Below are 12,767 nucleotides of genomic sequence, written 5' to 3'. Positions count from 1 at the left end.
TAGATTTAGGGCTCCCGGGGGTGACTTAGGGTTAGGCACCCCCCCGGGAGGTTAGGGTTAGGCTAGGGGGACGGAGGGTTAGGGTTAGGCACCCCCGGGGGGGACTTTTGGTTAGGCACCCCACGGGGGACTTAGGTTTAGGCAGCAGGGAAGGGGGGGTTAGGTTTAGGCACAGGGGGGGAGGTTAGGGTTAGGCACCCCTAAGGGAGGGTTAGGGTTAGGGGGGCTAGGTTAGACAATACTTACCTTTAGGACGATCAGGATTTCCTCCTTTGTCGGGCAGCCGCTGTCGGGTAATACATGTCACACCCTCTTCACTCACTCAGGCTAGAACTGGAGTGAGTGAAATAGCTGATGTTTCTCCACAATGCGTATACTGTATAATAGAAGGCACACTAGTAGAGTGTAACAGGTACTGCAGGCGGGTAACGATGTGCACTAGGAAGACTGTAGATGAGGCTGCAGACTGGTTTCCTGGTAGGCTGTAGAGAAGACTGCAGGCTCCTGATGTTGTGCACGTGGTAGTCTATAGGGAATACGTATGTAATACCGTCAGCCGCTGACAGCGGAAGCCCGGCAAGGGTGAAGATCCCAACTAACCCTATTCTACCCCCTAACCCTCCTTTAGGGGTGCCTAACCGTAACCTCCCCATCAGTGCCTAAACCTAACCTCCCCTTCCCCACAGCCTAAACCTAAGTCTCCCGGGGGGGTGACTAACCCTAACCTCCCCCCCAGGGGTGCCTAACCCCCCTTCACCTAGCCAACCCTAACCCTCCCAGCGGGTGCCTAACTCTAAGCGCCTCCCAGGAGCCCCTAACCTAACCCTCCCCCCGCGGCTGTACCTTCAATCAGTATGTCGGACTCCCGGCATAAGTCTAAAGACAGGCGTCGGGATTTCGACGCCTGTCATTAGTATCTTGCCGGGATTTGACAGGATGGGAAGGCGGCGGTCGGCTTTGTGACAATTGGCTTCCTGACTGTATTCTGTCTATAGCTGAGACTGCAGAGAAATAAGTGTTCTGCCCCTCACTATGTGTCTGACAAATTTGGAGCAGACAGCATAACCAATACTCTATCTTCCAATAATCCCGTCAGATGTGATCTGAAGAACTGAGTTTATTATTCAGTAGAGGAACTTGCGTGAATGTACACAGATACGTGCATATGACCGACTGTGAGCGGTAAAACTGTAAATGTAAACAATAAAATGGCAATTACAATATGCACATGGAAATGCAAGGCAAACATATAGATAACATGGGATATGCAAACAGCATGAAGTTATACAGTAAGTAAAGTATGGCTGCAGTGTGACATAGTACAGCTAACATACATAAATGGCTAAGCAGATCTATCATGGCACATTTAAAGCTTAGAAACTCACCATCGGATGCTGTACCAGGTTGAGCATATGAGATGTCTGCCTGGGACAATGTGAAAATAAGAAATGGCTGCTTACAGTTCCTTTAGCCCAGAATGCATTGCTAGACTGCTAAGACATGTTAGGAGGGACAAAATGGATCGGATTGAAGATGCTACTGTCCTGACCACTAGGTGGGGCTGCTAATATGAATTAATGTAACATAAACCCTATGCTGAAGGCATGACAATAAGCGATGCACTCTGATCTAGCAGGGAAGCGCTGAGCTCAGTGAGGAATGCAGGAAGCTGGAAGCCAGAAGAGTAAGATACACTGATGTACACATAATTAGTGTACACATAATTAGTGTACACATAATTAGGAAAGACAGCAGTGAGTGGCTGGAGACTATAGCCTGAGCTGCTAAGATAAATAAGGAAAAGGTAAAAACAAACTTCTGACTCAGGGTCCTTGAAGACAAATTTAACTGGCACTGAGAAAGTAAGAGGTATATATAGGGCGCTCTGAATATTCATATGGTGACCGTGTCATGTGAGTGCTGTAGCTAGAGTCTGATTGGATGAGGCTTGATCACCTGATTAATCTAGTATTGCTGCACCCATGTTACTGGAAGTTCTGTAGGAACAGAGATGCTGCTGAGGAATATGCTGCAGGCAACCAGGATAATTGCAAGCGACCGCAATATGTGAGTGGTGGAGGGGTACGTGAGGCTAAGAACCTCAATTTGTGACAGTGACGCTATGCACATGAAACTCAATGATTTTCTCAAAATGGGGATAATTTCCAAGTATTTTATTACATGTATTTTTGATGTGACCAGTCATCACACTGGTTATCATATGGTATTGTCCTCAAAATATTCTGCCAAAAGTTGGATAAAACTAAAGCTTCTGTATTATCCAAATTGTATTCTCTCCAGCTTGGACCCTGATAATTAACATAATTAATAGACCCCTTTGAATTTGTGCAGACAAATGTAAAAAGACCATTCCATAGTTGAAACAATTAATTAATTTTTAAATCAAAGTCAAATAAACAAGATCACAAATAGACCCTGATTAAAAGACATTTAAAGAATAAATTTAAAAAATCTACTAAAGTATCAGACCAATAACAGTCAAGCAAATGGAAATATGCCAATAACAACTGAGCCACAAAGCCAGATAAAGGGGAGGGACACACACTGGGGGTAAGTGCCCTGGACTCCCCTTTCTCAGGGCCTCCCCAGCCTTTGATCACTGCTGCAGTGCAAAAGTGCACTGCGAGCTGTAAAAATTGAAAAGGAGAGAGAGGGAGGGAGGGTGGATGTAGTCCGGTCAGGGGTGTGTGGCTATAGGACAGTGTACTGCTGCAGACATTTTGTCAAGTGATTATGTGCCTCATCATTTATCAACACATTCTATTATTCACAGCGAGTGATAAAACTTGTTGTGTATGATAAATGGTGCTCAAAGCCAATCAGCTCCCGACTGTAATTTTTCAGACAAATGACAGATGGGAGCTGATTGGCTGGGGCACCATTACTATACGCAACAAGTTTTTTATCACTTGTTGTGAAAAATAAAACTTGTTGATAAATGAGGCCATGTATGTGTATAAGTATGTGTGTGACTGTATGTATGTGTATTTGAGATGTAGTTATCAGACCAGTGGACGGCATGCCGCCGGTCTCAAGCCCGACATGAGACTTAAGATAGGAACAGAAATACCGACGCCTATCTTAATCTGGATGCCGGAATCCAGAAAGATGCCTCCCAAAAAGTAAGTGCGGGGTGTTTTAGCTGTTAGCCATGAGGGGGGGAGGGTTAGGTTTAGGTAGCATAGCGAGGTTAGCGTTAGATTTTGGGGGTAGAGGTTAGGGTTAGGCACCCCTATGGTGGGGGGTGTGGGTTAGGCACTTAGGAGAGAGGGTTAGGTTAGGCACGAAGGGGAGAGATTTAGGATTAGGCACTAACGAGGAGGGTTAGGGTGCAGGGTGGGGAGGGTTAGGCTACAAGAAAGGAGGGTTAGAGGGGGTGGGTAAGTATATTTCCCCAACCCAAGTCGGGATACCAACCATCAGGATGCCGCTGTCTGTATTTTGACAGGAGGAATCCCGACACCCGGCATTACATACCGATTCCTGCCAATTTGTTTATGACTGTGTGTGTACATGTGTATGACTATATGTGTGTGTGGCTTTATATATGTGTGACTGTACATACTGTATATATATATATATGTGTGTGACTGTATGTTTGTGGCTATATGTACGAGTATATGTGTGTGACTATATGTATCTGTGTGACTTTTGTATGTATGCATATCCCTGCAACCGTCATGATTTGGGTGGGACAGTCCTGTTTTTGGGGTACTGTCCCACCTATGGGCTGGAGGAAAGGTAGGGATGGAACTCTCTCACCTGCTTTGAGCTTGAGAATGGGGCAGCCCAGCACCTGGGAAAGTGATGTGCTAGTCTCCAGCCTGAACTGTCATGGGGACGTGATGTGTGGTGACGCCCCCTGCTCTCGTGCACAACAAAGGCTTAAGCACTATGACCCGATCCCTGTGTCCCAAATGTTGGGCTTTACGGCCCCTAAGTCCTACTGTAAGTGACCCCAAAGTCTTAATCCAGCTCTGCCGAGCCACTTAGCCCTTTCAGGCAAATGTAGCCTAAACAATCTTTTTTAGAACAAATAATTTCAAGATCCCCGTTTTAACCAATGGCTGATGAATTGTAAAACATCTAAATTATTCATCTATTCATCTTTTAAAGCTGTTTGTGAAAATGTCCAACTTCCATTAGGTTAATTAAGTATTAGTTCTGTGAAAAGAACATATCTTCTAATACGTATCTTCAATATAAGTTAAGTGCATCTTGCTTCAATAGCAATATTAGATAGGGACGTAAATAAAAAATGCTACTAATAAGAAAGAAAAGCATTATTTATAGCAACTTAGTGAACCTTTTATCTTTTAAAATGTTTAATATTAAAGGCATTTTAACAGCGTCCACCTACAATGTATGTTAATATGTCTGGCAATCACCATACAGCATTTTGTATGTATGGCCTTCTAAGTGCATACCTCAATGCAACATAGTAAAATAAATGTTCTGTAGATGCTCGGCTGTAAATAGGTCCAAGACAACAATGACCTTGATCCCAACCTACTTACCTCTTCTGCTTATAATATATATGCAATGAAAAAGGTATTCAATCTGTCTTTGTGCAGACACAGAAATTGTTCACATCTATCAAATAGGATTCTAGGGGACAGAATCACAAAGGCGCGATAGCTAGTTAATGACCATCCAAGTGGTGAGAGTTACAAATATTGTGCTATTGTGAAGCTGCCCTCTTAGAAGTAATGCTAGGCCTATTGTATTGCAGCCTTACTGTATGTTATTCATTATTGTATGACATATGCATTAAAACAAGCATCATTTCAAGCTAAAATAAATGCACATTGAAAATATATCTCTTTATGTCAAATGATGATAGTATGGGCCATGTACTGTATTTGTGCATTTATAGTAGTGAGTGATTTGTGGAGTGGTTTTCAGATAGCGCTGTGCATGGTAATACAAGGTCTCAATCTTCAGATTTCTCCCTACTTGAATTAAAACATTTACAAGATTAACTCTTCCCTGACCAAAGGAAAGTTTCTGCAACAATTGCACACATTCACAGAAGTACAATTGAATTAGAATTTTGTTTATATTAAATGCACGCATTTTTAGGAAAAGCAATTAAACAGACATATGGAATTATATCACGGTGTTTTGTCTTTGCAGAATAAAAGCTCATATAAATAAAAATTACATATTTACTTAGCTTATATACTGTAACATGAAGTATAATAGTTTCTCTGTGAAGATAAGTTGGACCGGACATTTGTACAAACCCTCTATCCACCTCTGAGTTTCTTGCTATCTGCCTTAATGTAATGAGGATGGTCTCTCTCTGTTTCCCTGAAATATAAAATGCAATGCATTTCTGGTGAGCTTTGCATGGACTTGGTTATTAAAATATCCTGCACCCTTGCTGTAACATTTATGCTTTTATTTATCTTCTACAATGCCAGATCTAGCTTGAAAAAGTCCTCATAACAAAGATTGAGACATGTCCATTGCTGGAAGCAGTGCTCGAAGTGGGAATTTAGAGGTGGGGGTGTGGAGATTAAATCTTCCCCCCCTTTGGGCCCCTGCTTCCATATCACCCCATTCTACTTCTCACCCCCCCCTCCCCCACACACACTTCTCCCTGCCTGCTCCCCTCTCTCACACCCTGCCCTTCTCACTTACTGATTCCCTCTCTTTCACCCCCTACAATACTAACTGCCTGCCTCCCTCTGTCTGCCCCTATCTCACACCCTCCCCTCTCTCTAATTTCCTCTGACCTGCGCTGCTGGAATGAAGCCACCGGGAGCCTCGGTTCTTCGTTGCTGCTGGCGCCGATTTGTGCCAATGAGAAGCTGCCATTTAGCAGCTTTTCATTGGCTGGTGGCCGCAAGCCTCGTGATTGGCTGGTGGCCGCGAGCCTCGTGATTGGCTGGCGGCCGCAAGCTTCGTGATTGGCTGGCGGCCGCGACCCTCATGATTGGCTGGTGGCTGCGAGCCTCATGATTGGCTGGCAGCCGCCCAGTGTGTGGTGCTTCTACTTTGTCCCGGCTACATACCAGCGCCTCTGCTGCCCCGATTGAGATGTGTCCCCTGCGGGACACATCTCTACACATTGCCGCCGCTGTTCCAGCACTGGGACATTCTCCTCTACATCTAAAATGAAGTGGGACCGGGAAGTGGCGGTATGTCATACCGCCGTATACCGCCCCACTTCAACCACTGGCTGAAAGGCTAATATCAAGTAGTAGCCTGTTTTTTTAAACTGCAAGGGTAATTGCTCTCTAGTTGGTGGAGTACATTCTAGTGACAGATGCACAATACAAAGAGCATTTTAGTGGTAGATATACAAGACAGCATTCAAGTGACTGCCAAACAATACAAAAACTTCCTAGTACAGAGAGCACCATATTGACTGATATACAATACAGAGAGGAGCCTAGTGACCAATATACAGCACAGAGAGCATCCTAGTTGCCCATATACAACACAGAGAACAACCTAATGACTACATGTCCTCATACACCTAGCGTCTATAAGGTATACGGCTAAAGAAGCTTGGCATGACTGAGATGCTCTGATAGGAGTAGCGTACCATATTCTTCTTTGAATTTTGCATCTTAGTCACATCGCATTCACACCAACAAGTCACTCACTGTGTACTAGATACTATAGACTGCAACTTTAACGGCACAGGAATTGGCTTTACAGATGTACAAAGTTGCAGATGAAACACAACGGAACTCGGTGTGAGAAAAAGGAGCGGGCAGTTGCATCTGAACCTTTTTTACACAGATTCAACAAGGAACGCAGTTGCTAATACGCATGCAATTGGTTGATTGTTGCATTCTGCGCATGCCTATGCATCGCAGTGTGCAAACTAGCAATTGCGATGGAAAGTGTGATTGCAGAGGCTACGCAGACCCAGAGCACAGTGATTGACAGGAAGTGCCGTTTGTGGGTGGTGATGGAGGAGTGGTCGGGCAAACTCAGGCATGCCTGTGCGTTTGGATGGCGTTTCAGGGGAGTGCATAAATAAGCCCCTTGCGGCGGCAGACACAGCCTGTTGTCTAGTTGTATACAGAAAGTCTCGCTAAATCTGCGGTAAGGTCAGGTCAAACACTATTGTGCGTATGGGTCCGGTGGTTCTCGATGTTACCGATGTTTTCCGCTGTCTTGCCAGGTATAGAGGACAGCAAACATAAAATGGAAGCTGCTTAAATCAATTTGGCAATACTCTTCAGGTGCATGAAAGGGAAGGGTCATACTAAACAGAAAAACAGAAAGGGGAGTATCTCCTAGAGTTTCCCCAGCACACTAAATTGTACCGGCAACAATACATGTAAACTATTTGGTCATAGAAATTCAGAGATATTTGTTGCATGCATTAGGTCCAGGTATAGAGGACGCAAGAAAAGGGAAGTGGGTGGTATTATGTAGTGCTGGGCGTCTGCTTATTCTGCTGCGATTGCCGTGCATAAGCATTCATTAGCATATTCACGCAGCTGCCGGGTGCATGCATCTGCATCCGTGCCAGTGGCGTAAGTTCATCCCAGATGCCCGGAGGCAAGTTATAATTTGGTGCCCCCCCCCCCCGTCACAGCCGCTGACACTGTAATGTAGCAATTTGCATGCAGTCAGGCTATAGATAGACGAAGGCAGCAGCTGATGGTCTGACATGGAGCTCTCCACTAGTGTATGGTGGCTTCTCAGGTGCTGGGAAGGGGAGTCATGTATTGGGCAGCCGTGACGGTACACTCCGGATACATCGTTACAGCCCTAAGTGGGGTGAATATGTTGTGGACAATGGAGGAGGTGCCCCTTCAGAGATGGAGCTCGGCGGCAGGCGCCTCCATTGTCTCCCATAGTTCTGCCCCTGATCCGTGTGTTCCTTGCTGACTCGGGCCCTCAGTCGCAAACAGATGTACAAATTTTGCCCATTAAATTGGTCAGTGTAATCTAGCAATGCAGTTTTGTTGCTCCCAGTAGTTTTATTAATACAAATAAGATGCAGATTTTAAGTGAGAAAAATGCTTGTTGCTATGACACATCTATACAATACAGAAGGGCATCTTTGTGACTGATAATCAATGCAGAGATAATTCTAGTGACCAATATATAACATAGAACACCCATATGGCTGCCATACAATAAAGAGAGCATCCCATTGAATGCAATAAAGAGAGCATTCTAAGGCATACCAAACAATACAAAGAACAACTTAGTGACATCATACCATACAGAGAGCATCCTAGTGACCACCATACAATACCTTAGTGACTGATATGCCATACAAAGTGTTCATTATTGACCTTCATTCAATACAGAGAACACCATTATGAATGCAATTGAGCAAAGAGAGCATCCCAGTAACAGTCATATAAAGTGGCCAATATACAAGACAGATAGTGACTGATATACAATACATACAGTATAGCATCCTACTAACTGCCACTAACACAGAGAGCATATTAGTGACTTACCTATAATGAAAATATCTCCTAGTGACTGCTATGAGGAGCAACACAGAACGCATTCTAGTGACAGATATGCGATGCAGAGGACAAATCAATGAATGTCATATAAATCAGAGATTATCCTAGTGACTGTTATAGAATACAGTGTATTCTAGTGACTGTCATGCAGTGCAGAAAGTATTTTAGTTACTGCCATACAATAGAGAAAGTATTCTAGTGAATACCATACATTACAGAGAGCATTCTACTGACTGTTATACAATACAGAGAAAACCCACCTATTGTCAGACATTGTGCCCCTGAACCCTTTTGTGGTCATACATTGTGCTTGTGACCCCTGTATTGATACATCCCATATCATAGTCCCCATGTTGAATACCCCCATATGTTTCCCCCTGTATTGATTTATCCACGTATCATAGCCCTGCCCTTCATGGCCTATCCTGCCACTCCTGTATACATTCTCCCTCATACTATGGTCTTCTGTATTATATGCCCTGATATCATCGCAACGCTGTGGATTTTCCCTATATCATACCAAACTTGTATTAATTATCCTGCTTATCATCAAGCCCCCTTGTATTCATTTATGCTCATACCATACCCTCAATATCAAGGCCCACGCCCTTACTTGCATATGCTCCCCAAGCCATATCATGCCCTTTGTCCCCTATCCAGTACCAGTGCTGCTGACAGATGCAGCACATCCATCAGGGTGAAAGTTTCCCACAGAGTGAGCAGGAATTCTGCTCTCACACTTAGGACCTCATTCAGAGCCGCTCGCAAAATGCGAGCACTCGCTCTGAATGAGGGCAGCCGCTTCCCTGTAAAGAGCCGGCCTCCTGGTCATTTGCTAAGCTGTGGGTAACCACCCACAACTTTAGCGAGTGGCCAGGTTGATGATCGCGATGGTCAAGATCATCGGGGATTGCGATGAGACCCTTGTGGTAGGGTCTCATCTTCCGCAAGCCCCAGTGAGCTTTCGGCTCTAATAGAGCCGGAAGCTTACCACTGACATCACGAGTGATGTCAGTGGGGCCGCCCCCAAACGGCAGGCTTTCCTTCGGGAATGCCTCCGTTTGGCCAGCCACCCTCCCACCCCGCCTACAAAACGATGCGAGCTGTCGATCACCATCGACAGCCGCCCCTTTAGTAGTGAGCCCCGGAGTGAGAGAACTTCTCTCTCACTCCGGAGCTAGTGCACGTGCAGGGCAGGCCGCTGCGCGTGCGCAGGGCCTCAACATTGACCCGCTTGCAAGTGCTCAGTGGTGAGCTTCTGGCTATTAGAGCTGAAAGCTCACTGGGGCTACCACAAGGGTCTCGTCGCAAGCCCCGATGGTCGCGATGGTCTTGACCATTGCGACCATCAACCTGGCCGCTCACTAAAGCTGTGGGTGGTCACCCACAGCTTAGCGAATGTCCAGGAGGCCGGCTCTTTACAGGGAAGCAGCCACCCTCATTCAGAGCGAGCACTCGCATTTTGCGAGCGGCTCTGAATGAGATAGATAAAGTTTACCTCATGTGTATGACCAATGGCTCTGCCTGGCTGTAAACATAATGAAAATGTCTCACTTTGATTTGCTTCAAATCTACATCTCATGAAATACTCATTGCCAGGGCCACCCTCTTTAAGCTGGAAGCAGTTCCAAAATCCCCTCCCCCATACCTTTTCCTGAGTGATAGACAACTAAATCCTGGTAAGGTCTATGCAAAATCTGCCACTGGTACCAAGATTTGCTGCAATTATAGATATTATCAAATAAGTTTATTTGAAACATCTGCAGCTATGAAAATATGTACTATTTTAATATTATTCTTTTTTTTATTTACAGGAACATTACATTTCCATCCTGGAGATGAAGCCATAGTCATCCCAAATTCTAACTTATTATTATGGACAGTAATATATATAAAATTGGATGTAGTTAAGATGCATACAGCCGGCATCCCGGCTGATGAAATCCCGGCCCCGGAATGCCACTACCCGACCAGAAGACCGGCGCCGGAATACCAACAGTAGTGGACATCCCGATGTCAGCATCCCAACAACCAGGATGCCGATCGTAAGTATAGCGGGGCTTGTTAGGTTTAGGCATGAAGGGGGGAAGGTTAGGATTAGGCACTAACGGGGAGGGTTAGTGTTAAGATACAGTAAAGGAGGCTTAGGGGGAGAAGGGGGGAGGGTTACCATACTTACCGGGCCATTGTTGGGATCCTGAGCATCGGGGTGCCGCTGTCAGTATATTGACAGCAGGCATCCCGAGTGCCAGGATTCATACCGATTCCATATAAAATACCAGATAGGCTTGAGTCATCTCATCATACTAAATAATCAGTAACAATTGGTGATGCTATACAAATACTCAATGGGCCTGATTCAGAGTAGTACACTGTTAGCATTTGTGCTGCATCCTCAGACACAGCAGCGATGCTAACACACAGTATGCTAACATATGCTAATGCAGCAGGAGGCGTCTGGTGTAAATAGATGCCTCCAGCATGCTTGTGTGATCTCAGCTGTGTCAGAGGATGCAGTCATAGGATCACTTGCAAGACCATCCCTGCCCCCAAGCTGACCATCAAGTTTACGAACTACTCCAAATCAGTCCCAATGATAACTATATAATATACTATGATTGCCAAGTGATAGCGGTGCTTAAACTATAGTAGCAAATAAAAAATTTGTTCAAATGAACCCATTTTCATAATTTAAAATTTGTATATACTAACTGCTAAACTGTTGGAAATATTAAAAGAAACTATATAATGTTGCCCTTTTTTGCCTATTCAATGTTAAATATCTATTTCAAAGTATTTTAAAATATTTTTTTTTCATTCGAACATTAAACACATTTGAGCAGGCACAAGCAGGAGAAATTAATGTGAATTTTCAAACTTTAGAATTAATTTAAGAAACTGGATAAAAACCACTTCATAACAATTTTGAAAATCTCTCCTTTTGGAAATAGGATATTCCCATTTTTTAAATTGAAATAACTACGTGTGTCATGTTGCTCCAAATTACGGAAATGCCCTTCACCCAGATATCCAAAAGCAAAGTGTTCCAAATAATGAATGAAATAACTGTATATGTATTATAGTATGGCAAAATTATAAAATAATATTACGCTGCCTCAAACTTTAAAAAAAAAATAATGTCTCCTTTTTTTTCTACTTTTGTAGGTTGTTTTTGCAAACTGGGAAAAAGATAATGAACTGATAAGCTTTAAAGTACCCGGTGGAATTACTATTTCCATAAAATGTAAATTATGTAGACAATAAAATGGATTGTAATTTATGCAGCTACTGTATATTTTGTAGTTAATGGGCCTTATTTCAAAGAGATGTGCCTTGCAGACTGTCAATTGGAATAAATACATTTGGAAAATAAGGTCAAATGAGAACTACGAAATCATTGCTACCAATGTTTTGGATTATAACCAAGGGATACACACGTTCAAATTCAGTAAACCCAGCACCATACACAGAAGGAAATGAGTGAACTGGTCCTAGTTGCCTCAAATTCCATTTACTGGTTAGCATGATTCAAACTATTTTGTGGAAATATTTAAAAAGTAACTGTTCAAAATGAACATGCTGGAAAATCCCAGGTTTGTAATAACTATACATGTTTTCTATGGGCATACAGTAGCTACTCTGAGCTACAATACATTTGTGATCTATGTACTATGTGTTCTCTAATGTGTGCCACACAATCCCTGTTCATACAACGCAACAGGGTTAGGTGATCGGATGTATCATACTTGACCCCTGGCAAGCAATCTTCTGGGATTTTGTCTAATTTAGGAAATTCTACCCAAATACTGAATTTTCAATATGGGGTGGTGTTATGGTTCAGTGAATCTCTAGGACTAGAATTATCCATTATAGCCTTAGAGTAAATTTCTGACAATTTATGTTATTCTATAACAGGGATGGGGAGCCTCAGGCCCGGGGGCCATATAAGGCCTGTGGATTCATTTAGTCTGGCCCTCTGAGCTTCTTTCTGCTAGCCTCATCAGGCTAGCAGAGTGCCTAGAATGGCACCCTACAACCACAATCTATGCAGCAGTGCCGCCTGGAGCGTCCTTAGGATGCTTCAGACGGTCACATCACTGCCATTACAGCTCCCCGGAGCATCCTCAGGATGCTCCGTGCATTGCTGTAATCACTGGTGATTGTGGCCCCGCCCCTGTGTGACATCACAGAGTGGGTGTGGTCTGCACCAGGCCTGTGAATAATGTTATATATATCAAAATGGCCCTCGGCAGAAAAAAGGTTCCCCACCCCTATCCTATATGAACACTA

At 43.9% G+C, this 12,767-nt stretch overlaps 1 long non-coding RNA gene across 1 annotated transcript in view; it reads left to right on the top strand.

Annotated features, from left to right (window-relative positions):
* The window catches only part of LOC148540831 (uncharacterized), a 48,248-nt gene extending 36,382 nt beyond the window's left edge, over positions 1 to 11,866 (top strand). Inside the window, exons 3-4 of the long non-coding RNA XR_015880190.1 lie at positions 10,292 to 10,522; positions 11,643 to 11,866. This is a non-coding gene — a long non-coding RNA (uncharacterized LOC148540831). The remainder of the gene's footprint in view (positions 1 to 10,291; positions 10,523 to 11,642) is intronic.
* The last annotated feature ends 901 nt before the right edge of the window (positions 11,867 to 12,767 follow it).

Source organism: Taudactylus pleione, unplaced genomic scaffold (assembly GCF_031769625.1).
Source record: "Taudactylus pleione unplaced genomic scaffold, aTauple2 ptg000017l, whole genome shotgun sequence".
Taxonomy (NCBI): domain Eukaryota; kingdom Metazoa; phylum Chordata; class Amphibia; order Anura; family Myobatrachidae; genus Taudactylus; species Taudactylus pleione.
Note: the sequence above shows the minus strand (reverse complement) of the source record. Positions and strands in the feature narration are given on the sequence as shown.